Here is a 27,475-nt window from a genome sequence, read left to right as displayed (position 1 = left end):
TGGAAGCCTTGGAAAAAAGCTTTCTTTCTTACATGCATACCAGAGCCTCTGGCATCGTGCTTCGGACAACTGCCAGGACCAAGGTGGCATCTTTTGCTCCTCCTGGCCACCACCATTGTCTGGGGCAGAGAAAAAGGAGGGCAAGCGATGGGAGAAATGAGAGGCATGTTGGGGGGGGGGCTGCTCTTGTCACCTGCCCCTTGCCTCCACCCAGCTACATCAGCCCTTGAACGCAACCCTTGTTCACAGCAAACCTCCCCTTTCCTTGCACCACAGCGTTGATCCAAATCCCACCTCCGTAGCTGCTTTAGCAAGAGGGAAGAAGAAACGGAGAGTTTGACTCATTCAACTCCCACATAACATCTAGTTCAGTCCAGAGAAAGGGAGTTGCACTTTCCTAGCTGGAATTGGAGTGCATCTTTGAGGGAGGGGTGGACAAGTAACTCCCTGGGGGTCTTGCAGAAGTGCGAGCTGTTTTGTCTCCGCTTACGTACTGAGACTCCAAAAGCAAATAGAATAGGAGCCAGAAGTCTCCACTCCCCTCTCATGCAAAGGAAAACAAAGGGTGTTGTCCTATACAACAGGAGCGGGGAACCTTTTCAATTCCAAGAGTTGCATTAATTTCTGGGCTGTCCTGGGGGCCAAATTGGGTGGGACCAGGGGCAAAAGCAGGCAGAGCAATAAATATACTCTAGTTCCTACACACTTACCACTCCTATGTCTACCCTCCATCCAGGCAAGCGATGGGCACCATCAAAGGCACATTTCTGCCAGGTAAAAACACTCAGGGAACACAGCTACAACTCCCAGAGTGGTTAACCAATCAATCCTTCACCCCAGGGAACTCTGGGAATTGTAGTTTGGTGAAGGGGAATAGAGGCCTTCCTCCTAATGACTCTCAGCACCCTTAAACTACACTTCCCAAGATTCTTTGGGGGATCCAGAGTGGCATGCTACTGCTTTAAATGTATAGTTTGGACAGGGAGTCTTGTTTTCTCAAACTATGTTTGCAGCCTTCCATTGTAAATTGGCATGAGCCAACACGCTTACAACAAAGTTTAGTCGAATAGACACAAGGTTGTTGTTGTTTTTCCAATGCCCCACGGCAAAGGGCAATTTATACAGAACTTTTGTCAAGTGCAGAATGCTGTCGGTAAGCAAAATGCCTTCACCCACTCCTAGGAGTTGGAAAAAAACCCCTGCTTGTTTTTAAGGAAAAGTGCTTGTCAGATTTAATCTCCTTAACCCTTGTTTACCCGGGCATTTGAAAGACACTGTCCCTGGCACCTTTAAATTATTGGCTGTGAGGGTAATAACTGTTTTTAGATGTTTAAAGAATGCTTCTGTTTTCTGCTTTAAACTTTTTGTGTGTTGTGAGGTTGCCCTTAAGGGCTCCTTTGAGTGGAAGGGCGAGATATCAATTAAATAACGTAATTAATAAACAATACAAAACAATTAATGTGGCCATCACTATTGTGAGATATAAAGCTCTTTAAAGAGACATTTCTCCTCCCCTCCCCACCCTGCATTTCTGCAATTTAATATTGGGTTTATTCAAGAGCTGGTCTTTAAACCTTGCCAAATGCCATTTCAGTCCTTACCAAAGTCTGAAATGGTGCCTCTGGGCCCTGCAATAATACTGGAAGGGCTCATGGTCCTTCAAGCATGTACAGACGTTCCTTTATTCTGAAGACATGATGTCACTTAGGGCTCTCTACAATTACTACTGTGGTTTCTTTCGCTGCTGCTGCTGCTGCTGAGCAGGCATTATGTTCAATAAATCCAGGGTCCTGTGGAACATCAGTGAGGTCAAGCTGGTATCGCCGGTGGCTGTGTCAATAACAGCCATTGTATATCTTTGCCAAGTCCTAACCACTTCCTCCAAGATGCGTCTCCAAGATCCTCCCATCTCTTTCTCGGCCAGCTGCTAAAACCCTCACACATTACAATCTGGTTCTCCCTCTTAAGAACAGCCCTGCTGCATCAGCCCAGTAGCCCATCTATTTCAGCCCCTTGTTCTCACAGTGACTAATCAGATTCCTACCGGAAGCCCCAAAGCAGTGCAACAGCGTTTTCTGCACTTGTGATTCTAAGCATTCAAAGGAATCTTTCCTCCAACAGTGGGAGGAGAGCACTTTTTCTGCACCCTACAATCTTCCAGCCAGATGTTGTTCTCCGCAGGGCTAGAAAGATGGTATTTGGGTGTGGAGGCAGCTGGCTTGCCTGGAAGGTCAGTATGGTGTGAGTCGTGCTCCCCCCCCCCCAAGAAAAATAAGTGCTGGAACTCACCATAAAGTTGTTACAGCAAGTTGCTAGGTGACTTGGGGCAGCCCCATTTGGCAACCACCTGCGGAAGGGCTAACAACTATGGCAAGCTGTCTCCCTAGCTGGTTTGGGGGTTGCTCCTGGTTCTGGTGCAGGTCAGATTAATACGCCCCAGCCTCCCTCGTTCTCTTAGATTCAGATAGAGGAAACACAACTCAGAAGGGCCCTTGTACAAACGTGTGTGCGCGCAACAGTAGAGGCTTGGCTGCAAAGCTTATAGCCCGCCATTGCTACAAGGGGGTAGATTGAAGAAAAGGAAATATGAATGGGCCCTGCCCCATAGCTTGACCAATCATGGCTAGGAGCAGCCAGGAGCTAGGTGCAGTCATAGATCTAAAAAAAAGTGTCGACTCGCACATGCTGGCCAGCTTCCATTTTGACTTGAAATGTTTGTTTTGGGCTTCTTGGGAGTACACAAAGGCACAAAGAGGGAAGGGGGAGTGCTGGCTCACAATGGTGCCCACCTAAGAGGTGCCAGAACTGCATGCTCCAGCTGAAGAAATGCACTGGGTGTGATGGCTTCAGCGCAGCACTCAAAGATCCACCAGCTCATTCACCAGCTGGCCACTCTCAAGTGCTCATTTTGCTCTGGTGAGATTGCAAAATTGAGCTGAGCCCCTGTTTTTCTTCTGTGCCTGGAGAAACATGTGCATGCTCTGCGGTGCCAGACTGACTCCAGAAGCATGGAAGGGCTCTCCTTGGTAATGCATTGAATACTGAAGCAGTGTGAGAGTGGCCAAGCGCAGAGCTTTCCAAACTTTTCACATTGGTAACACACTTTCTAGACTTGCATCATTTCACGACACAGTAATTCAGTTTTACTAGCAAACCGGAGGTTAAACTAACCCCTTTCCAGTCTCAGCATCATGCCCCCTCCTGTTGCAGGGGTCCTCGAGGGAGCAAACTTTGTTGGGACACCAAAGGTGATCCAATATATGTTGATTCCTGCCTAGAAATTTAGACCAGAGAGACATGGATTCAGATCTCTGTTCAGCTGTGAGGCTCTCATCATGTGACCTTGGGTTAGTCAGGGGTATGGAATTCATGGTTACACTTCAACTCCCATGCACCCTGATTGGACTTCCAACAACCTTCAGCCTTGACCATTGGCCATGGTGGCTCAGGCTGATGGAAGATGGAGTCCAATGACCTCTGGAGGGCCACGGGTTTCTCCTCCCTGCTCTAAGTCTTACCTACCTCACAGGGTTAATGGAAACTACAACTAATTCAGAATGCGGCAGCTAGACTGGTGACTGGGAGCAGCCGAGACCACATAACACCGGTCTTGAAAGACCAACATGGACTCTCAGTACGTTTCCGGGCACAATTCAAAGTGTTGGTGTTGACCTTTAAAGCCCTAAACGGCCTCAGTCCAGTATACCTGAAGGAGCGTGCCCAACCCCATCGTTCAGCCTGGACACTGAGGTCCAGTGCCGAGGGCCTTCTGGCGGTTCCCTCGCTGCGAGAAGCCAAGTTACAGGGAACCAGGCAGAGGGCCTTCTCGGTAGTGGCACCCGCCCTGTGGAACGCCCACCCAGCAGATGTCAAAGAGGAAAACAACTATCAGACTTTTAGAAGACATCTGAAGGCAGCCCTGTTTAGGGAAGCTTTTAATGTTTGACGGTCTATTGTATTTTAATATTTTGTTGGAAGCCGCCCAGAGTGGCTGGGGAAACACGGCCAGATGGGCGGGGTATGTATGTATGTATAAATAAATAAATAAATAAAGGTTGTTGTAAAGATAAAAAAACAGGGCAAGGACGACTACATGTCTGTTTTCCTGTGGGTTTCAGTTTTTATGTTAATTTGACACTGTGGTTTTAAGATGGATTTATCTGGCTCTTGTGTACAGTGCTTTCAGAACAGCAGCAAAGACAAGGTTGAGGGAGGGGAATTGTATCTATTTATAAAAGTGCTTCTATCACACCTTTCTGCTGAATAGCACCCAAGGTGCAAAAAAAATTACATAAACAAGTCAAATGCCTGGAAGAAGGGCCATAGGTCAGTGAAAGAGCATCTTCTTTACATGCAGAAAGCCTCAGGTTCAACCCTCAGCCTCTCTAGGCAAGGCTGGAAATGCCCCCCCCCCTCAAACCCTGGAGGACCCCTGCCAGCCATACTGTGGCTCCAATAACACCAGAAAACTTAAAGCACCATCGTATCACTTGATGACAACAGTCATGGCTTCCCCCCAAAGAATTCTGGGAGCAGGGCCGTCTTTAGCAGATGCGGTGTAGGGGTGCAAATATCCGCTCAGAGCCCGCAAATTACCACGGATAGTGGGGGGGGTGGCGAAGCTGCGCACTGCCAGCCATGGGAGGGGGTGCGCAACTCTCCCCCATGCCGCTGCGGGAGAGCAATCCCCGCAGAGGCTTGGGAAGGAAGCTGCATGCCCGCCAGCCATATAATTAGCGGGGCGCAGCTAATTCCAACAAAATATTCCAACAAAATATTAATATCCCAAATATTAATATTCCAACAAAATATTAAAATACAATAGACCGTCAAACATTAAAAGCTTCCCTAAACAGGGCTGCCTTCAGATGTCTTCTAAAAGTCAGATACAGTGGTACCTCGGGTTAAGTTCTTAATTCGTTCTGGAGGTCCATTCTTCACCTGAAGCACCATTTTAGCTAATGGGGCCTCCTGCTGCTGCCGCGCCACCGGAGCCCGATTTCTGTTCTTATCCTGAAGCAAAGTTCTTAACCTGAAACACTATTTCTGGGTTAGCGGAGTGTGTAACCTGCAACGTATATAACTTGAAGCGTATGTAACCCGAGGTACCACTGTAGTTCTTTATTTCCTTGACATCTGGTGGGAGGACGTTCCACAGGGTGGGTGCCACCACCGAGAAGACCCTCTGCCTGGTTCCCTGTAACATGGCTTCTTGCAGTGAGGGAACCGCCAGAAGGCCCTCGGCGCTGGACCTCAGTGTCCAGGCAGAACAATGGGAGTGGAGGCGCTCCTTCAGGTATACTGGTCAAGGCCGTTTAGGGCTTTAAAGGTCAGCACATACACTTTGAGGCTTGGGAGGCAAGCTGCACGCCCGCCAGCCATATGTTTGATGGGGTGCAGCTGGCAGGCGTGCAGGGAAAGGGGAGTCCGCCAGCAAAGCTGCACAGCTCCCCCACTCGCTGGGGTGCCCCTGAGAGGCCGGCGCCCTGGCGCAATGCACCACTAAGCCATATGGGAAAGTATAAGCTCTGTCTGGGAGTATAGCTTATGAAGGCTGTTGAGAGTTGTTATAATAATACTACTACTAATAAATTTTATTTATACCCCGCCCTCCCCAGCCAAGACCAGGCTCAGGGCGGCTAACACTAGATATAAAACGATTGAAATACAACTTAAAAAACAAGATTAAAATACAACATTAAAATGCAGCCTCATTTCAGCAGAAACTCAAAAACTTTTTGGGGGATAGTTAGCCTTCACCAAGGCTAACTATCCAGACTGCGCCTACATGGGCGAGAAAAAGCCGGGGAAGTCCCCAAGCAGGAGTTCCATCACAGAAGGAAAAAGGGAAAAAAGAAAGAGGGGGAGGGGGAGGGGATCAAGTTAATTCCAAGCCAAAAACCAGGCGGAACAACTCTGTCTTACAGGCCCTGCGGAAAGAAATCAGATCCTGCAGGGCCCTGGTCTCATGAGGCAGAGCGTTCCACCAGGCCGGAGCCAGAGTTGAAAAGGCCCTGGCTCTGGTTCAGGCTAATCTGACTTCCTTAAGGCTATTTGTGAACCTTAAGATCCTCCGTGGGGTTGTTAAGAGGCAAGCACATCCCTATTCTCCTCATAGAGCTGATACGTACTCCCCTCACAAGAACTGATATTCCCAAAGATATTCCCCACGAAGAGGGAAATGTTGCAGCATTTCCTTTCTCCTAATAAAAGTGCTGCTTGTGAAGGGACAGGATACTCAAATCCTGTCTGTGAAATCACCCCAGGCCTCAAAACTATCCAAAATTCCCTTTTGTCTTCTAAAAATCCAAAACAGCTTTTCTCTGCTCTTCTCACAAGATGCTGTGCATAGGCAAAATGTTACTTTTAAAGGCTAATGAATAGGCTCTGTTCAAAGCAGGCCTGAGAAACGAATCTTATCTCATTTGGTTGCAACATCTTTGGACATGCTGAAACGCTTTCATTCCCCTTTTCCTGGGAAAGGTGCCAAGAGTCCAATAGTCCCAAGACAGCTTTCTGTTCATGCTCAGAGGAACTCATGGGGCAGGACTCTGGAAGAAGGAGGAGAAAGGGGGAGGGAACTGGAAGGGGTATATATGTTCTGTGCACATGACTGTGAACTGGTGCATGCTTTTTGTGAGTTATCACACTTGATCCTTCTACCAGTTCATAGATGGTAGAAATAAAAGCTTTTTCTCCGAAACTATTCCTTGAGTGTCTGTTGACTCCCACTTCCCTTTCCCGGGCGCAATATTTTTCCCACCCGAGGGCAAAGCCTCATAAGGCTACACTTGAAAGAGCCTGGCCGGCCATGCCCTCATCGAAGCCACTCCATTCCTTCCTCCCCTGCCCTTAGGTTGAAGAAAATGAAGGTGTTTTTTTTTTTAAAAAAAGCAATGCATGGCTCACTAGCAGAGCACATGCTTTTTATGCAGGTTCAATCTTTGGTATCTCCTGTTGAAAGGATCAGAAAGATCATCTTCCTGAAGCCATGGAGCTACTGCCTCTCGGAGTAGAGAATACAGTGGTACCTCTAGTTACGAACTTAATTTGTTCCAGAAGTCTGTTCTGAACCTGAAACTGTTCTTAACTAGAGGCGTACTTTCGCTAATGGGGCCTCCTGCTGCCGCACACGATTTCCGTTCTCATCCTGGGGCAAAGTTCTCAACTTGAGGTAACTCTTCCAGGTTAGCGGAGTTTGTAACCTGAAGCGTTTGTGACCTGAGGCGTTTGTAACTCGAGGTACCACTGCGCTGGGGCAACCCAGCGAGATGGGCGGGGTATAAATAAAATAAAATAAAATAAAATAAAATAAAATAAAATAAAATAAAATAAAATAAAATAAAATAAAATAAAATAAAATAAAATAAAATAAAATGATATGGGTGGGTCTAGATGTTCCTGTGCACAGCTCTAAATCAAATATATTAATACCTGCCTGCAAGCTTAATTCCAGACTTTTAATTGGGGGGTGTTGTTGTTATGTAATGTTGGCTGTGACTCACTGGAGCTTGGAGAAATGTAAAAATAGATGAAACGTTGAGAGATATAAGTTTATAAGTTATCGAGAGCTTGCCTGGCTGTGAAAGTGATATGCACAATAACGGCTAATTTTAAGATGAATGTAGCCTGCTTTATTAATAGCAAAATTCCAAGATGATTTCAGAACTTAGGCTTTTGATGAATGGAAGAACAAGGGAGGAGAGGGGAGGGGGCTATTTTAAGACTTGGTTTTCCAAACTGGGACACTGGGACATTATTTATTTATTTATTTATTTATTTATTTATTTATTCCCCTGTTTACAGCTGGAATATATACTTCTGCATCCCAGGTAAAAGGACAAAACTCTGCTGCTACCACAAGATGAAATCCTGGAGCTCCTGGGCTTCAAAGCCTCTCCTTCTTTTAAAAAAGGCACCACATTGCTGAAGCTAATCAGGTCTGGATCTGGGCAGTGTACTACAACTCCCATTATCCCACTGGCCATGCTGACTGAGGCTGATGGGAGTTGTAGTCCAACAATGTCTGAAGGGCACCCCGCTGGCTACCTCTGCCTTCTGCACCCAGGCTAGAGCTTCATTCAGGGAGCAGCAATTGGGAGTTCACTGAAATATTTAACCTGAACATGAAATATTTAGCCTGAACATGGCCAGCAAATGTGTGGAGGTGGCCGGCCCTACTGTTTACCGTCACCATGGTCAAGATAATCTCTGCAGCCAGGAGATGCATGGAGACCATTTTATGCATGGAGTGTGACTTTTGGAATGGAGCTAAAATGTACAGCTGCGATCTCCATGCAGCATGCTTAGCATCTACTCGGGAGTAATGTGCGAAGATTGTTGTAGTCATGGCCATGAGGCAGACTGAGGCAGCTGCCTCAAGCGGTGGAATCCAAAGGGCACCTCCATGGCCACCGGCAGAAGCAGAGAGAAGTAGATGCAGCCGCAATGGGCTTCATTTACCAGGTCTTGAAAAGGTCACATGAGGCCTCCATGCAATCTTGCTGGAACCCGGAAGCTGCATCTATGTGACCCTGGATAAGTGAGGCTCTGGCGGCTGCAAGGGTAGTGGGCGGTAGCTTCCTGTTTCACCTCAGGCGGCAAAACAGGATGGGCGGCCCCTGGCTGTAGTCATTGACTAAGCAGAAACTTATTCAACCAGCTAGTTAGGAGAGCAGAGGCCTGTATAGTCATAAACTGGGTTACAGATGCTTCAGGTTGTGTTTTTTTTGGGGGGGGGGTTACGGACACGCCGAAACCGGTTAATTCAGGTTTCGGCAGTCGCACATGTGTAGAAGCACTAAATCGTCCTTTGCGCATGTGCAGAAGCACCGAAGCGCAACCCACGCATGTGGAGACGCGGCGCTGCAGGTTGTGAAAGCTGCTGGTTGCGAACGTGCCTCCCGCACAGATCACGTTCGCAACCCCAGCGTCCACTGTACTTAAAACATCTGAGGGAAGCAGGGTGGCTCAGGGGGCGCAGGGGAAGCCACACAGTTCTACCAACCATCATCTTGCCCCCACGACATCTGCAACCTGAAGCCATTGCTCTGAACTACCTAACGGCAGGGCTGGCCCTGCATTTAAATACATATGTTCATTGCTCAGTTCATGTATGGAAAACAGATGAGTCAACTGGCCTCCTGCTCAGTTTCCAGTGATTTAATACTATGACTGCACATGCTGTGTGAATTTTATCTATATGCTACAAAAACTCTGAGCCTGCACAGTTATTGGGCATTGTGTCATATTACCCCCCTCCGTCTTCCTTTGGAGCTGAATATTACGTCTGAGTATGAATATATTTATGCTGCACTTTTAGTATGCAAGAACTGAACACAAACAAATTTGATTAGCCCCAAATTGCGATGCTTGAAAGTAGTCACTGGAGTGTAGATTTTTAAAACTGAAGCAACATGCTGCTCATTTTTGGCTCTATGTATAGGTGTTTATTTTGTTTTTGTTTTGTTTCTGTAATGTGAGGAAATTGCAATGTTTATCTGCTGGAAAGATCTCAAAAGAAGTTGCTTGTCTGTAAATACATTTGCTAGATTTACAGTCCTATTAAAACATGGCCTTTATCTAAAATTACTTTCTTTACGCTGGTACATACAAATAATGGGAGCATAGCTTTAAATCATGCACCACAGGAAGCTGCGGCAATATTTGCTTAGGCAACACAAAAACGCCAGCAGACGGATGTAACACACAGAGAGAGAGAGAGAGAAGAGAGAAGAGAGAAGGGAGAAGAGAGAAGAGAGAAGAGAGAAGAGAGAAGAGAGAAGAGAGGAGAAGAGAGAGAGACCCTGCCTTCAATGAAACAACAATATTTGTAGTGGCTCATTTTCCAGTTCTATATGTATCTGACTCAATGTCAAAAGAAATACCTCCTTTCTTTTTTTTAATATAAGCACCATTATAGCACCATATTTAATTCAAGGGAATTTCACAGTCATGGGCTATGAATCCAGCTTGTTTCAACAAACCACAGTTACAATTAGCTACAGCTTAGGGTTCAGTGTGACACTAAACTGTGGTTATTAAAAAATGGGAGCAAAATCTGATTTCCTTGTGGCCACACTGGAGGAGGAGAGAGGAGGGGAGGGGAGGAACTGTTTGTTATGACCTCCAAGCTGGTACATAGTGTAACAAATTGGAGAGGCAATGTTCTTAGTTATTTCCACCCCTGGATCTTCAGATAGCTCTTGATTTTTTAAAAAAAGCCCAAATAGTTCAAATCTCTGCTCAGCTATGAAGCTCACAAATGACCTTGGGTCTGAATTTCTGAGAACAAAATAGGTTGGAAAGAGGGAGAGAGAACCCACAGAAGTGCTTTAAGCTCCTAGAAGAGAGGCGGGGCAATTTAAAGTAATTAAAAGGAAGAAGAAATAACTGCAGTTTGTGATTAAATTGTGCGCTGCTTTAGTTACCTCTGGTAGACTAGCTTCTTTTTAAAAATGAAATCTCAGTGGCACCCTTGCAGGCTTGGCAACTACTGGTTAATGGAATTACAGCCCCGTGTATAACTGTACAGTTTTCATGTATGTCGGGGAGTTTCTGAAATTTCCCAGCCCCACAGTACTAGGGCATCTTTCTTTTGGCTGTAAATGTTTTTCATAATAATAATAGTAATAATTTATTATACCCCCCACCCATCTGGCTGGGTTTCCCTAGCCACTCTGGGAGGCTCCCAACAAAATATAAAAAACACGACAAAACATCAAACATTAAAAACTTCCCTAAACAGGGCTGCCTTCAGATGTCTTCTAAAAGTCAGGTAGTTGTTTATCTCCTTGACATCTGATGGGAGGGCGTTCCACAGGGCGGGCGCCACCACCGAGAAGGCCCACTGGTGGTGGAAAGCGAGTGTGGGGGTGCGGTGTGGTGCGTACTGGGTGTCAGCCATGAGGGTGGGTGACATTGCCGCACCACCCCCGCTTGCTGCATGGCGCACCCGGATGCTCACCGCATGGGCAGCACCCCCAGACGCTTGCTGCGTGGGTGGTGGGCCACTGGGGACGCTCGCCGTGTGGCTGGCTAGCCCCTCCCTGCTCCAGGTGCCAGGGAAGGTAGTTCCGCCCCTGAGAAGGCCCTCTGCCTGGTTCCCTCACTTCTCGCAGTGAGGGAACCAGCAGAAGACCTTCAGAGGAGGACCTCAGTGTCCCAGCTGAATGATGGGGGTGGAGATGCTCCTTCACTCATTCTTTCGGTTTAAGCGGTCTTGAACACTGGCCAAACACACTGACTAAACCAATTCATGGAATCACAGAATTGTAGCGAATGCCCTCGTTCTCTCAATATGTTAAAACAATACTGTGCTTCAGAAATAATTAGACAAGTGGGGGGATATATTAAGACAGCTATTCTTGCTCTGAGGGAGCTTGTAGCTAGGTTTACACACTTGGAACATCCTGCTTTTAAGAGCTCCGAGGGGAGTTTTTTTTTGGGGGGGGGAGGCTTCTGCTTGCAGAGTGTTCTGCCATCAGCTTTGCATAAAGATGCGTTTCCCAGAGGGGTTACAGAGCTCACACACAGTCACTTCTAGTTAGTTTTGAAAGGCATAGGTCACTCGCTAGAAGATGAAACTATGATGCAATATCCATGTAGACAGTTGCTGCTAGGAGCAATCGGGACGAGACGCACTGCCTCATGGTAAGGGTTTGACTAACACGTAATTAAGAGAGAGAAAACGCATCAGCTTGCAGGGCCAGCCCTACCGTTAGGTATATGGCAGGCAAGCAGCTTAGGCCTTAGGTGCTAGGGAGCAAGGAGTAACAAGCAATGTGTGAGGGTGACAGAGCTGGGTGTGCCATTTGGCCTTCTGTGCTGAGCCAGGTGTGGGGAACCTCTAGGCCCTCCAGGTGTTGCTGAGGTACAACTCCCATCAGCCCCAGAAAACATGGCCACTTGCATAAAAAATGGCTGGAGGAAAGAGAGTTGCCTGAATCGATTTGCCGCAGTTGTTGTTGTTGTTTAGTCGTGTCCAACTCTTCGTGACCCCATGGACCAGAGCATGCCAGGTTTTAAAAACTGTGTAACATAAGTAATCAACAGAAAAGGAAAAGGAAAAAGAACTGCTGGAAGAAAATGACAATTGTTGTTGTTTAGTCATTTAGTCGTGTCCGACTCTTCGTGACCCCATGGACCAGAGCACGCCAGGCACCCCTGTCTTCCACTGCCTCTCGCAGTTTGGTCAAACTCATGTTAATAGCTTTGAGAACACTGTCCAACCATCTCGTCCTCCGTCATCCCCTTCTCCTTGTGCCCTCCATCTTTCCCAACATCAGGGTCTTTTCCAGGGATTCTTCTCTTCTCATGAGGTGGCCAAAGTATTGGAGCCTCAGCTTCAGGATCTGTCCTTCCAGTGAGCACTCAGGGCTGATTTCCTTAAGAATGGATAGGTTTGATCTTCTTGCAGTCCATGGGACTCTCAAGAGTCCTTCAGCACCATAATTCAAAAGCATCAATTCTTCGGCGATAAGCCTTCTTTATGGTCCAACTTTCACTTCCATGCATCACTACTGGGAAAACCATAGCTTTAACTATATGGACCTTTGTTGGCAAGGTGATGTCTCTACTTTTTAAGATGCTGTCTAGTGCTCACCAAAACCACCACCGGAAGCACGAAGCAAAGGAAGAATTAAATGTGCATAAGCAAAGACTGTTCATAAGATAAATTACACCACAGTTTTATAGCTTCAGAAAGCCAATTTGAGTATCCGCTCCTATTGTCATGCTTTTTCCAAGCCCTGCTGCACCCGCCATAGTCTGAAATAAGACCCAACCTGATGCCATTGCTTATGTCCAACAGCAAAGTGGAAGGCTTAGTGGGAAACCTTGCAACTATTCATTCCATATAAATATATGTGTACACACACATACAAACATATAATGAAGCTATTTCCAGAAGCTTGGCGCAGATGCGACAAAACTGGACAGCTTGGGAGTATATTTATCCAAGGAAAAAAACATTCCAGCAGCTTTCAAGCAAATGAAACATAAGGACAGAGCGAAAGTCAATCTCTAGCATATTCCAGACTTGAATAGGAGATGGGTTTAAAAAATTGTTGCAGACCCGCTGGCTCTTGCCAGCTCTTCCTAGCTAAAGATGGATCCTTTCAAGGCTACTTTGCCAATACAACAACAGCTGGCTGAGCAAACTATTATTATGTGTTACAGTTGTCCTACACCAGAACAGTCCCAGGGTCTGAGGGCACCTTGTTGAAGCTAAGTGGATTGGGCTGTGGTCAGAATTTGGATGGGAGATCACGACAAAACCCCGTATTATTGAATTGGGATCCATGATGGGAGACAGGTGGGGATTAAGGGTGCCTTTGGAGTGGCAGCGCATAGACTTTGGAAGAAAAATGTCTTCAGTTGTTTCTGGATAGTGCAGATAGTAAGCATCTATCTCGACGGGAATGCTGTTCCACGGAACAGAAGCAGGCACACTGAAAGCCCCGCTCCGAGTAAATTTGGGTGGTTGGGATTAATTCACCTTCAACCAATCCTGGAGGGAGGAGCAAGTAGGCAGGAACAGTCAACTCTGCTGGTTTCAATGCCTCTAACCATTAGGCAGAGTGAAATGGCTGCCTCAGGCTGCTAAATCTGAGTGTCATGAAAAGACCACCAATTAGTCTTTATTATTGGGGGAGAAGGAGATGCTTGTGAGCTTTACTTTTCCCCTTCATGCGACCTAAATTCAATCACTGGCCTCGGATAATGGGCCACATCCATGCCTTACATGGAAAGCACATGTCTTCCCCCGTATAATCCTGAGAACTGCTGCTTGTTAAGGGTGCTGGGAACTGTAGCTCCATGTGGTAAACTACTGGTCCCAGGATTCTTTGGGGTGGGAAGCCATGTGCGTTAATGTGGATGCGAGTGCACAGACCTTGATTTGGCGGTGGGGGACATTTGCTGCTCCACTTCAGGCGACAAAGCCCTTTGTGCTGACGCTGCCTACCCCTTTCTGCCCACAACAGCCAGTTCCTTGAAGCCAGGATATAAAATGTGCCACCTTCATCCCCTCCTGAAGGAAGGTCTCAGAGGCAGGGATACACACATCCTGTCTCCCTTGTCAGCCCTCTGCTTCTCTGAAACCATCCAAGGGCGATAAAAGAGGCAGAAATGTCAAGGCTAATTACAGCTCTAACATGCAAACTCACTTGTCAAACACCCAGTTTCAGCTGCATCACGGAACAGTTACAACAGTGATGGGTGGGTGGGGAGCAAATCACCTTCCATTCATCCTCATCCTAATGTGTTTCCTCTCCACCACCACAAACACAGGGGTTGTTGTTGTTTTTCCAAAGCCCAGTCTAGTTCTAAAGCGCTGTCTTCTTGCCTTTTCTCCCTTTCTTTCTTTTTTAAATTAGCTCAGACTGTTTGCACTTCTGCCATTCCCTTTGGGAAAAACCTGATTCCACTGACTAATAACGCCTTCGCAGAAAATAAACTGGAGTGTGGGGAGGGGGGAGGTCACAAAGATTACAATGGAAACACGCAAAGGAGATCTCAAGCCGTTCTCTCCCCCTCTCTCTTTGAACCTCATGGAAGGTCAATGGAAAACGCGAGGTCAGCATAATTCTCTCACCGGAACTGAGGCTGCAAAGAGAATCCAGTCAACCAGAAATAGGCAGAGAGCACGCAGCCGACTGGACAGGGGAGTTCTTCTGGGATTAAAGAAAAAGGTGATGGAAGGGCGAGCCCTGGGCCATTGCTACCAGATAAGTCCTGGTCCTCAGCTCCCAGGTCTGAAGATGTGGCTCTGTCTTCTTCTGTCTTAGAGGACTTTGGTGTAGAAGACCTGACCCTTTTGTCCTGCCTGACCACCTTTCTGTGCATCTAGACATCTAGACCTCTCCTTGTCCTACAACCTGATTGAGCCTTGCTGCAATGCAGAGCAGGAAGAAACTCAGATATATACTGTAAGCTAATCACCAAATGGCACCTTAAACCGGGATTATGGTTGCCACAACAGAATGTCTAAGTGCCTTTCCCCCTTCCCCAGGAGAAGTTTTTATTTTTTATTTCATTTTTATACCGCTTTCTATTTTAAAATCTCAAAACGGTTTACAAAATATTAAAATATCAAATAAAAACAATCCAGAATAAAACAAATTCAAGCTTAAAATATTCCAGATCCTTCTCTAAGCGATATTTTGCTTTTCCCATATTTATATACCTATTTAAGTTTATACAGCTGCCCCATAGCAGAAGTAATCTAGGAAGGCTGGGTGGTGTAGTGGTTAAAGTGTCAGACTAGGACCTGGGAGATCAGGGTCCCAATCCCCGCTATGTCATGAAGCTCACTGGGTGACCTTGGAGTCAGTCACAACCTCTTAGCCTACCTCACAGGGTCATTGTAGGGATTTTCTGAGGAGGGGGTGAACCATGTACCCCCTGGAGAAAATGGTGGGATATAAATGCAGAGAATAAGCTCTTCTTATGAGGATTCAGTAGATATGAAGACATTTCACCAAATGGATGCTGCCAGGATCACTGTAGCACAACAGTGAAATTTTACATATGTAAAGTGATATTATAATATCACTTTGAGATGCCTCATGTCTTAATGAAATAAAAGAAACAATATAAGTAAATAATAATAAGTCAACAGCAGATTTGGGGGTGAAAGCCAGTTAATTTTTCAGTTCTTTAAATCCCATGTTCTGATTATTATATCTGCCCCACTCATCTTGTTCTACAGTGCCAGAGATGTAACTTGGCACACAAAATCTGCCAGCGCAGAATGAGATGAATTAATGTTTAAAGACAACAGCATTAGAGCATTAAATTTTCAAACAATGGCTCAGGGAAGACTCGTTCCAAGTCACACTGCTGTGTAAGACCTGTGTGTAAAAACAAAACAGTTGAGTCCAACAACTCTGCTTGATTCTTGGCATGAATGCAATGGCTATATGATGACAAACCTTTGTTTTATTTTTAAGGGAAGGAGGAAATGGGTGAAAAGATGGGAGGAGATTCCTGCAGAGGAACCACTCTGGCAAAATAAACTTGCTCCTGCCATGCAGGAAAAGGCACATGCATCTGTATAAACAGGTAACCAAATGATAAGGGATTTACTGCAGAGGGGAAATTATATTTTGCAACCTCAAGGCTACACTGCTATGCTGCTTTCTGCCTTGAGGGTAGACCTTAATGACTGTTCAAAAGCAGCAGCGGTTGCAAAAACACAGCCAGACTCCTCAAGAGGAAAGGTATCTCTGAGAACATCTTACCAATCCTCATTTATCTTGTGTGGGACCATATAATCTTCCAAGCTACTTATTGAGATTTAGGAAGCTCTAAGCAGCTGAAGCCCAGTATACCTAAGAAGCAATCTCCTTCCCCAGAAGACATTTTTAATGAGCCAAATCTCTGAGATTCTTCTGTATCTCATCTCTCTAGAAAAACAGGCACTTTCTAGAACTGTCTCCACCATTTTTGTGTGTGTGTGGTGGTCACATTCCAACCCCTCTCCTGGTCAATTTAGCTCGGCTTCCCATGTTCCCAGAGTGGCCAGTCAATGAAATCATAACAAACCAGAGCACCCTAGGTAAAGGGTAAAGGGACCCCTGACCATTAGGTCTAGTCGTGACCGACTGGGGTTGCGGCGCTCATCTTGCTTTAATGGCCGAGGGAGCCGGTGTGCAGCTTCCAGGTCATGTGGCCAGCATGACTAAGCTGCTTCTGGTGAACCAGGGCAGCGCAAGGAAACGCCGTTTACCTTCCCGCCAGAGCGGTACCTATTTATCTACTTGCACTTTGATGTGCTTTTGAACTGCTAGGTTGGCAGGAGCAGGGACCGAGCAACGGGAGCTCACCCCGTCGCAGGGATTCAAACTGGCAACCTTCTGATCGGCAAGTCCTAGGCTCTGTGGTGTAACCCACAGCGCTACCCGCGTCCCAACCAGAGCACCCTATCCCTGTCCAAAAAAGAGACTGATCTTTAAAGACCAGGGTGGGGAGCCTGTGGCCTTCCAGATGTTCTTAGACTACAACTCCCAGCCTTCCTGATCATTGGCCATGGTGACTAGAGCTGACGGCTGGTGGATTCCAACGCCTGGAAGGCCAACGTTTTGCCATTCCCATTGTAAGGAAGGTCTTGAATTTGCCAACCATTTGTAGTAAGCACGAAAACAATAGACACTGAAGTCATCCAGAGCGGAGTTCCCCAATTATGAAATCCACAGAGTACAAAATGGTATTTCTTCCTGGGCAAGTGGTGGTGTCCCCCCCCCCCCAAATGAACAACGCAACCTTCCTTCTTTTATTACCTTAACATTTAAAATGATGGGGCAAGAAATAAGGCTTGTCAGAAGCCATACTGAAAGGCCTGAATGGAAAAAGATCCATCTGGAGTCCTAAAGCCTTGCGATCATTGCCTTAATACGTAATTCAGAAGAGCTTAGAGCTCCAAAGAAACATTCTCTAAAGAGCAGGACGAACGTTCAGGAGGAGGAAGCAAATCGGTGCTGACGAACTCTGCCAAATGCAGAAATGACTAATAATAACAATAACAAGCAATTGGTGTGAAGCATGGAACACAGCTGCTATGGGGTGGGGTTGTATTTTGTCACAGTGATTTCCGAAAGATCCTTAAAGTTGATATAAGAGGTGCTGGGCCCATCCATACCAGTGGCGTAGCGTGGGTTGTCAGCACCCGGGGCAAGGCAGGTAATTTGCACCCCCAACCCGTGGATTTGCGCCCCCTAACCCCCCACGCTACGCCACTGATCCATACCTTACCTTAATGCAGATTATGAACCCCTTCTGCCTCTCCTCCAAGTACTGCTGCCCCAGATTTTCTCCACCCTAAATCCAGAGATTCCCTATGTTTTGAAAATCTAAATAGGAAAACTACATTGTTCACATGATCACAATCCACATTAAGCCAAGGTATGGACAGGCTCATTTATAGCCACTCAACATATTATAGAGCTGCCCTTTTAAACACCTGAACAATTTTGTTCTCTTTTCAAAAATGTTTTATTTAGATATTAAAAGAAAACCTCAATATGAGGAACGGTAACAACAGGGACCTACATGGGTCATTCCATGCCAAATCACCTGATTTTAATACTCGACCATGCTCTCATGATTCAGATTTTCTTCCATTTTTTTTAATGTGTAGATACCTATGAGAGAACCTCAAATTAATTTTAAAAGATTTTCTGGTCCAAGAGAATTTTTGAAATTTTTTATTTTTGTGTGATTTAGGCTAATGCAATTTCTGTGTCAGTTTAGAAAAAACCTCCTGTTTCGCTTATTTTTCAACCAATTGGGCTATAAGGTATAAAAAGGGTATTAAGTGCCACAGAAAAGGGTCACTGACCATTCAAAGTGATTTTTTTGTCTGAGTTGTGAGAGAACATGGCACCAGGTGATTTGGCGTGGAGTGACCCACATAGCTGATAAGTGATTGATAGTGATAATCCCACGAAAGAATGAGTACTTGCCACTTGCAGCAGAAATAATCTAAGGCCTCATCTGCACAGTATACAAAAAGCAGTATCATACCACCACTTTAAACCATCATGGCTTCCCCCAAAGAATCCTGGGAAGTGTGGTTTGTTAGGGGTGAAGAGAGTTGTTAGGAGGCCCTGATTCCTCACAGAAACAAACAATTCCCAGGGTTCCCCAAGAAGAAGTACTGACTGTTAAACCTCATTTTGCCTCCAGAACTTGTTACACTATGGAGGCAGGAGTGAACCGAATAAGTACTGAGACGACGGGAAACAATCCCATGGTTTGTTCAATGCACATTTGGAAGTTCAATCTATGCCGTGTGTTCTAAACTATGGTTAGCTGAAACCACATTTGGACTGTGAACGGAGCCAAAGTCAACATCTGCCCAGCTTTTTAAAACTCTTCCTCATATTATAGACTTTTTTGTGTGTGAATTAAGCCATTCTTAATTTGTTGTTGCTCTTTGCGATAATAAATAGTGACAAATAACTTGAGGTTATATTCTGAAGACCAGTGGCGTAGCGTGGATTGTCAGCACCCGGGGCAAGGCAAGTAATTTGCGCCCCCTAACCCGTGGATTTGCCCTAACCCCAGATGTTGCGCCCGGTGCGGCCGGCCCCCCCTACACCCCCCACGCTACGCCACTGCTGAAGACAGCCTTCTTTGCTGCGAAGACTGGCCTGTGATGTTTGGATCTTCTTGTTGACAAAGCAACTCTCTAATTCAATTTAGAGAGCCTAACGTAGAGTTTGGATTTGATATGCCGCTTTATCACTACCCTAAGGAGTCTCAAAGCGGCTAATATTCTCCTTTCCCTTCCTCCCCCACAACAAACACTCTGTGAGGTGAGTGGGGCTGAGAGACTTCAGAGAAGTGTGACTGGCCCAAGGTCACCCAGCAGCTGCATGTGGAGGAGCGGAGACGTGAACCCGGTTCCCCAGATTATGAGTCTACCACTCTTAACCACTACACCACACTGGCTCTCTCTCGTAATTACGAGAACAGCAACCATTGTAAGAACTTGTCTACCAGAAACTGGATTGAGATAGCAATTTCACTGTATTATAAGGGCAACCTAAGAGAGCAGCAGAGATGCCTTGTCAGATCGAATCATATTTGAGCAGACACAATCCACATCCAACAAGCTGCACAGCCACACTTAGGAAAACGATCCATCATCACCAAATGATTCACTCAAAAAAAGATGTGCGGCCTGATCCTGCCATATTAAGATCTACAAATATACAACTCATCTCTAGGACAAGGGAGGGGTATCTTCACATAGCAGCCTACTGGAAAATTTAATGTAAGGTCATGGGAGTGGAGGCGGTCTTCAGCAACTTAAGTCTCTCTCAGCATGAAGGAGCAGAAATCTACAAAAATGAGTGTTCCACCATGCCAGCAACAGAAATTCAGCTTTCAGGGGAACCAGATTATTATTATCATATAACAAATTATTTATTATTTTGACAAAGTAATAATAAATAAATAAGAATAAAAATGTGCACCCCACCCCAAGACTATTCCATTACTATTCCACATAGAGAGGGCACATTTGGCCCCTGGGGCCACAGGTTCCCAACCCTGTGTTAAAACTCGAGGCTGGCAGCCAAGTCCCAAACCAGAAACCCATGACAGTATTAAAGTGTGTGTGGGGGGGGTGTTGGCATCTCTCCTCCCCATTCTTCTGAAGCTGCCCCACCACAAGAGGTCTGAACTACAAGAACTATAAGTATCCTTGTTCCAGGCTTGCTGAGAGCCAGTGTGGTGTAGTGGTTAAGAGCGGTAGACTCGTAATCTGGTGAACCGGGTTCGCATCTCCGCTCCTCCACATGCAGCTGCTGGGTGACCTTGGGCTAGTCCCACTTCTCTGAAGTCTCTCAGCCCCGCTCACCTCACAGAGTGTTTGTTGTGGGGGAGGAAGGGAAAGGAGATTGTGAGCCACTTTGAGACTCCTTCGGGTAGTGATAAAGTGGGATATCAAATCCAAACTGGGTAATTCCTCTTGAGGGAAGGAGGATCTGTTGCAAGTCTCACTTGCTCAACACTCTGCGGCTCAACCGTGTACCATTCACCAAGTCGCTCCCACCCTGGCAAGGAAATGCTTCCAGCCAGTTTGAGCATTTTCATTTAAATTGCTGCTATTTATAAATGGAATATGCTTGATATAGCCCAACACACACAGTCCCGACATTCCACAGAAGACCTCTTCAGCTGCACCCCAAGAGATGCGATGGCTTATATGGAGCTAATATCGGCCACAGCTCAGTTCTACTGGAGCAGCTATTTTGGATTGCAGAAGATTCTTCTGGCTGAGTTTGTTAGCAGAACAAGAAGAGGATTTGCTGGCTGCCTAGGTCACACATACATTCACTGGACAGAGAGCTGGAGTCAACATCAGGAATAGCTTTCCTAAATATAGTCATTTCAATTTCTTGTCAAGCGAGGTGTATGAACAATACTCAAATGCGACTCGGAAATTCACAAAAATCAGCCTTTCCGCTAATGAAGTGATGGTGATTCATTTAAAGAAATGGTTTGACACAATAAGGTTCATCATACTTCAGCACAGCTAGAATATGGAAGGGAAACAATTGTGTGTTTGCAAAGAAATCAATGACTACTTGTTTATGATGGAGGAGACTGAGAAAACAAACCATTTATGGGTTCAGTCTGTGGAGAAAAGCGAAGAAAGCTCTTATTTCATTGATATGATGAAACCAAGTAAATGAACTAGACTTTATTTATTAATTTCTGACACTTATCAGACACCTATTTATAAAAACAATCTCTTAAATATTGCGTGACGCATTTAAAACACAACCCTATATAGTAAAAATGCTTATCAAAACTTGTAAAATCCAAACCGGCATGCCACTAAGGCTGTGTACGCACTAGACCTTTAAAGCACATTCTTTCCCTCAAAGAATTCTGGGTACAGTGGACGCTTGGGTTGCGAACGTGATCCGTGCGGGAGGCATGTTCGCAACCCGGTGCTTTCACAACCCGCAGTGCCACATCTGCGCATGTGTGTGGGTCGCAATTCGGCGCTTCGGCACGTAGCGCAATTTAGTGCTTCTGCGCATGCGCAATCACCAAAACCAGAGTAACCTGTTCTGGTACTTCCGGGTTTGGCGCGGTGAACAACCCAAAAACGCACAACCTGAAGCGTCTGTAGCCCAAGGTATGACTGTATTGTAGTTTACCCCTCGCAGAGTTACAATTCCCAGCTACCCTGAAGAAACTACAGTGCCCAGAATCCTTTGAGGGAAAGAATGTGGTTCCAATGTGCTTTAAAGGCATAGTGTGCACACAGCCTCATGGGGGGGGGGGACAACTTCCAGAATGGAAAGCAGGGGCTTTACCACTAAGCTAAAGCCCCTCTCAGAAAACATGTTGCCGTGTATGAGGTCAGACTTATTTGTCCACTGAGCCAAGCCTTCCTGAATCTGGTACCCTCCAGATCTTGCGTAGGCAAACTAAGGCCCGGGGGCCGAATCCGGCCCAATCGCCTTCTAAATCCGGCCCGCGGACGGTCTGGGAATCAGTGTGTTTTTACATGAGTAGAATGTGTGCTTTTATTTAAAATGCATCTCTGTGTTATTTGTGGGGCATAGGAATTTGTTCTTTTTTTCTTTTCTCCCCCCCCCAAAAAAAAACATAGTCTGGCCCCCCCACAAGGTCTGAGGGACAGTGGACCAGCTCCCTGCTGAAAGAGTTTGCCGAGCTGTGATGCTACTGGACCCCATTCCCCATAAGCCCCTACCAGCATGGTAAATGATTAGGGATTGTGGGAGGTGTAGTCCAACAACAACAAAATCTGGACCAGGCTGGGAAAACTGACAGCCCAATGCTGTTCGCTGTGACCCCACCTGAACCAGTGGTACCTCAGGTTTAGTACTTAATTTGTTCCGGAGGTCCGTTCTTAACCTGAAAGTGTTCTTAACCTGAAGCACCACTTTAGCTAATGGGGCCTCCTGCTGCTGCTGCGCTGCCGGAGCATGATTTCTGTTCTCATCCTGAAGCAAAGTTCTTAACCCGAGGTAATATTTCTAGGTTAGTGGAGTATGTAACCCAAAGCGTATGTAACCTGAAGTGTATGTAACCTGAGGTACCACTGTAGTTAAAGCAGCAGTTGCCGGTGCTCGGAGTGAGCGTGAATATGTACGCCGGGTGGGGGACCGCCAGCCCATCCCTCGCCACCGATGCCGCCAGAGCATCCCTACCCGATAAGAGCAAATTTGGGCTGCACTGAGCCAACTGCCTGCCCACGCAGGGAGAAGCCTGGCCAGCTGACATGGCCCTTGGTGGGCGGAGAGGAGCACCAGGCTGGGCCATGCCTGGGGCACCTGGTTTGTGCCCCCTCAAAAATTGTGCGCAGCCCCCTGGCAAACCCCCCCCACACACTGTGCCTTAAAGCTCTTCAAACCACCCTTTCTCAACCTGTGGGTCCCCAGATGTTGTTGAACTACAACTCCCATCACCCCTAGCTAGCAAGGCCAGAGCTCGGGGGTGATGGGAGTTGTAGTTCAACAACATCTGGGGAACCACAGGTTGAGAACCGCTGCTTTAAACACTCATGGCTATTCCAAAGGAATCCTGGGAAGTGTAGTTTGTTGGGAGAGGCCAATTCCTCTCACAGAAATACAATTCCCAGAGTTCCCTGGGATGAGGAGTTGATTGTTAAAACTGCTCTGAGAATTGTAGCTCTCAGAGGGGAATTGGAGTCTCCTAACAACTCAGGCAGGATTTTTAAAATTATTATTATTATTATTATTATTATTATTATTATTATTATTATTATTATTATTATTTTGAAGAAGCCATGACTTACTACAAAGAGGTCAAGTGGCAAAGTGCTAGGATACTGCTTTCAGGGTGGATTTGATTTAAATCAAATCAATTTAAATCACGATTTAAATCACTAGTCAGTAAGACTTGACTTAAATCATTTTAATTTTTTTTACAGAATGACTCATTCTTGCTGGTATAATAATCTTAATATTTACAACCAGATGAAGGTTTCATTTTTGGAATAATAAATTTTCAGAGTAGTTTTTATAGTTATATCAAAAATGACTGATTTGGTTATACTATTAGAAATACAAAGACAGGTCATTATGAAATTATTGTTTATATTTGGACAACTTTTCTGCTGTACTTTATTCGAAGGAGAAAAACAATCATTTCCTTAATAACAATTTAAACAATTTAGTTAACTAAAGCAATAACATTATAGCATATGTATACATGTTTGTTAGGTGATGTGATTAAATGATTTTTAAAAAAACCAAAACAGCTTAGACTGAGTTTTAGCACACATGAAAAACTTAAAACAAATCCTTATTTCCTGATGAATAGCCTTTGGACTATAATGTAACTTAAATAGAAAACTATCTTTAGAAAGATTTTCCCTCCAAAAGCATTTTATTTTAAAAATCCGATTTAAATAAAAAAATTGATTCAAATAAAAAATCCAATTTTTAATTTTTAATTTTTTTTTTTTTAATCCACCCTGACTGCTTTAAATGTATAATGCAGATGACACCAGTGACTGGAAGTGGCTCTGAAGGGTCTCAAGCAGGGGTCCCCCTCACAACCAACCCATAGCTTTATAGTTGTAGGAATCTGGGATTAAAACGAAGACGTGCTCTACCACTGAGCCTAACGCCTCCAATATTCATCCATTATGATAGGCTGTGACCCCAGCTCACACCGGCTGCTTAACTGTTGGCAAGGCTTTCTTGTTTCTTAAAAACAAATCAAATGGTAATCGTAGAAAGTCATCTTGGGAATTTATATTCGGCACGGCAACTCCCTACCATGTCATTTTAATAAACACACTTCAAGGCCTTGAACTCTCAGCTTGGCTGAGCTACGCCCAGGACGAGAGCAGCTGTCAGAGAGTAGCCACATGCTCTGGTCATTCAGCTCTAAGTAAAGCAGCAGAGTTCATCAATCTACTCTAGCGTCTTACCTTGGACATTTATTGGCCAACGTCAAAGGCTCCACCCGAACCAGAGGCTGCATTGAGAGGAAAGCCAAGAACCAGAAATGGGAACCAGAGGAACGAAACCAAGAAAGAGGGCACAGGAATTGTCAGGATCCCACCAAACCCAGAAGCGACTCTTCTGAGAAAGAGCTTGAGGACCTACGGAGAACCCCAGTACTATTTATTAAATTTGTATCCTGACCTTTCTCCCAAAGGAGCCCAGGTCAGTAAACATCAAAATGTTAAAACAATACAATACAATACAATACAATACAATACAATACAATACAATACAATACAATACAATACAATACAATACAATACAATACAGCGGTACCACTGGTTGCGGACACGATCCGTTCCGGGGTGCCATTCTCACCCTGAAAAGTCCGTAACCAGAGAGGTGCTTCTGCACATGTGCGAAGCGCGACAGAGAATTTCTGTGCATGCACGAACCGCACAGAACGATTCTGCGCATGCGCGCACGGTGAAACCCGGAAGTAAACACTTCCAGGGTTGCCGCGTTCTTAACCCGGATAAAACGCAACATGAAGCGTTCGCAAGAAGAGGTATGACTGTACAATACAATACAAAAAATCTCAAAACAGGAAGTATTTAACTAGCATTGCAGGGGACCTTTGCTGAATGTGATTTACTGGTGGACAAACATTATAGACGAATACACGTTACATGCAAATTTAGGGCAATGGCTCTGAGACAGCAAAGTTGCCTGGATGCAGAATGTCCCAGGTTCAATCCCAGGCATCTCTGTTTAAACGAACCAAGTGGCAATTAATAAGAAAGACAGCTGCCTGAGATTCAGGAGAGCTGCTGCTAATCAAACTGGTCAATGTTATGACATCGATGGGTAAATAATTTGACTTGGTATAAAGCAGTTTCCTATCTTGGCCACGCGGGGACGCGGGTGGCGCTGTGGGTAAAACCACAGTGCCTAGGACTTGCCGATCGCATGGTCGGCGGTTCGAATCCCCGCGGTGGGGTGAGCTCCCATCTTTCGGTCCCAGCTCCTGCCCACCTAGCAGTTCGAAAGCACCCCTAAGTGCAAGTAGATAAATAGGTACCGCCTTATAACGGGAAGGTAAACGGCGTTTCCGTGTGCGGCTCTGGTGCTGGCTCGCCAGAGCAGCTTCGTCACGCTGGCCATGTGACCTGGAAGTGTCTCCGGACAGCGCTGGCCCCCGGCCTCTTAAGTGAGATGGGCGCACAACCCTAGAGTCAGACACGACTGGCCCATACGGGCAGGGGTACCTTTACCTTTACTATCTTGGCCATGTGGAAGGGAATCGGCGGATAACGTGGCACTAGATTAAGTGTTTGGGGAACGTCCCTTTTAAATCCCAGCTAATTGCAATCTCTCGGCTGCACTTTAAAGAGCAGAGAAGCCACCTAAGCCAGCTTCTTAGCCTCTCAACGGCAGTCAGCTTCCCTAGTAGATGTTACACAGTCTTTAACTTAAAGTGACATCTACACCATGTTTGAACAAAACAGCTTTAATTAAGCTCTAGTCTTCCAGCGGACCGAATTAGACCCACCACCTGGCATTCCACTCAAAGCAATCCCATTTGAGCGCGCGCTGTGGTCAAAGACGGCTTTCCAAAAGCAAGCTGCCGAAGCCTTCGGTATTTCCAGATCAGAGAAGACCCAAGCGGTGCAGGTTGCCAGCTGAATGGATAAGGTTATAAACAACAATCCATAATGAAGCCTGACCAGATTAAGAGTAAAAGAGCTTATTGATTAAGCAGCGTAATGGAAGAAAGCTACCTTCATTTCAAAGTGGGACTTGGCACAATTAATTAAAAAAAAATACATATAGGAAATTAAGCAATATTTTAGAAGGAACTAAGCTTTTTAAGTCGCTAATCCCTGCCACAAATTGAGTGAGCTGCACCTCTATGCTCCTATATTATGTTTCGCATGCATGTTTCTCTGTGTGTCTTAAGACTGACTGGGGGGGGGGGAGAAAATATTAAGGAGTGAAAGCTCCCCTGCACAATTTGCAATCCACCAAAGTGAATATAGGATACCTACAAAGTATTCCGACTTGCAAGTTGTTCAGCACCCCTCCTGTCCAGTATAATTCTTCATTATTACAAAGTTAAAAATATAGACATAACCTACAAATGGGAAGCTTTTAATTAACACTGCATATGATTTTTATTGACTTAGCTGAAAGTAAACATTACTGGCAAATTTAGGTGAGCCGCTCAACAGCAAAAGCTTTTCTCTGTATGCAGGATGTCCCAGGTTCAATATTGCATGTCTCTAATTACAAATAAAGACATATACTGTAGTCCTGGCAGCTCCTTCTTATACCAGGAAATCAGCTTTCAGGAGGACATTTGGGATTGCAGTTGTAGTACAGGGCTAAACTGTGTCCCTGACTGCTGTTTCTCTGTTCTAAATTGTTCCAAGTTCTTCCCTCCCTCCCACCAGAGGGGCAAAGCTACAAGAGAGAGCAAGAGGTGTGCAAGGAAAGGGTTAATCAACTCCTCATGTTTCTTCATTCGCACTCCCTTCTGCCACAAAAATGGGTTGTTGTTGTTTTTTAAAAAAATCTAATTTTGCCTTAGGGTTCCAGTGGGATCTTTGACTACTTCCCTTTGAATAGCTCATCTCGCTTTATTGGCTGAGGGAGCTGGTGTACAGCTTCCAGGTCATGTGGCCAGCATGATGAAGCCGCTTCTGGAAACGCCGTTTACCTTCCCACCGGAGTGGTACCTATTTATCTACTTGAATTGTGACGTGCTTTTGAACTGCTAGGTTGGCAGGAGCAGGGACCGAGCAACGGGAGCTCACCCCGTCGCGGGGATTCGAACCGCTGACCTTCTGATCGGCAAGTCCTAGGCTCTGTGGTTTAACTCACAGCGCCACCCGCATCCCTTATTGCAATAAGTACATAGCGATAAATCGACAAACAAGCAAACATGAGCAGGGTCCCGTTTGACAAACATGCCCCTAACTTCCTCATGTGTTTCAAACACATCATGA

The 27,475-nt window shown here is 45.7% G+C and overlaps 1 protein-coding gene, 1 long non-coding RNA gene and 1 pseudogene across 3 annotated transcripts in view; 1 reads left to right on the top strand and 2 right to left on the bottom strand.

Annotated features, from left to right (window-relative positions):
* The window catches only part of LOC309330948, a 138,582-nt gene extending 112,868 nt beyond the window's left edge, over window positions 1-25,714 (top strand). The window contains exon 3 of the long non-coding RNA XR_014151660.1: window positions 25,566-25,714. This is a non-coding gene — a long non-coding RNA (uncharacterized lncRNA). The remainder of the gene's footprint in view (window positions 1-25,565) is intronic.
* Window positions 1-27,475, bottom strand: part of ZDHHC8 (zDHHC palmitoyltransferase 8) — a 137,121-nt gene that overhangs the window by 102,763 nt on the left and 6,883 nt on the right. The gene's annotated exons all lie outside the window — the stretch shown is intronic.
* The window catches only part of LOC309330899 (serine/threonine-protein phosphatase 2A activator pseudogene), a 51,027-nt pseudogene that overhangs the window by 16,670 nt on the left and 6,882 nt on the right, over window positions 1-27,475 (bottom strand). The window lies entirely within an intron of this gene.

This window comes from Podarcis erhardii (assembly GCF_964252035.2).
Source record: "Podarcis erhardii genome assembly, chromosome: 15".
NCBI classification, from domain to species: domain Eukaryota; kingdom Metazoa; phylum Chordata; class Lepidosauria; order Squamata; family Lacertidae; genus Podarcis; species Podarcis erhardii.
The sequence above is the reverse complement of the archived record's forward strand: the minus strand, read 5'-3'. Positions and strand labels throughout refer to the sequence as shown.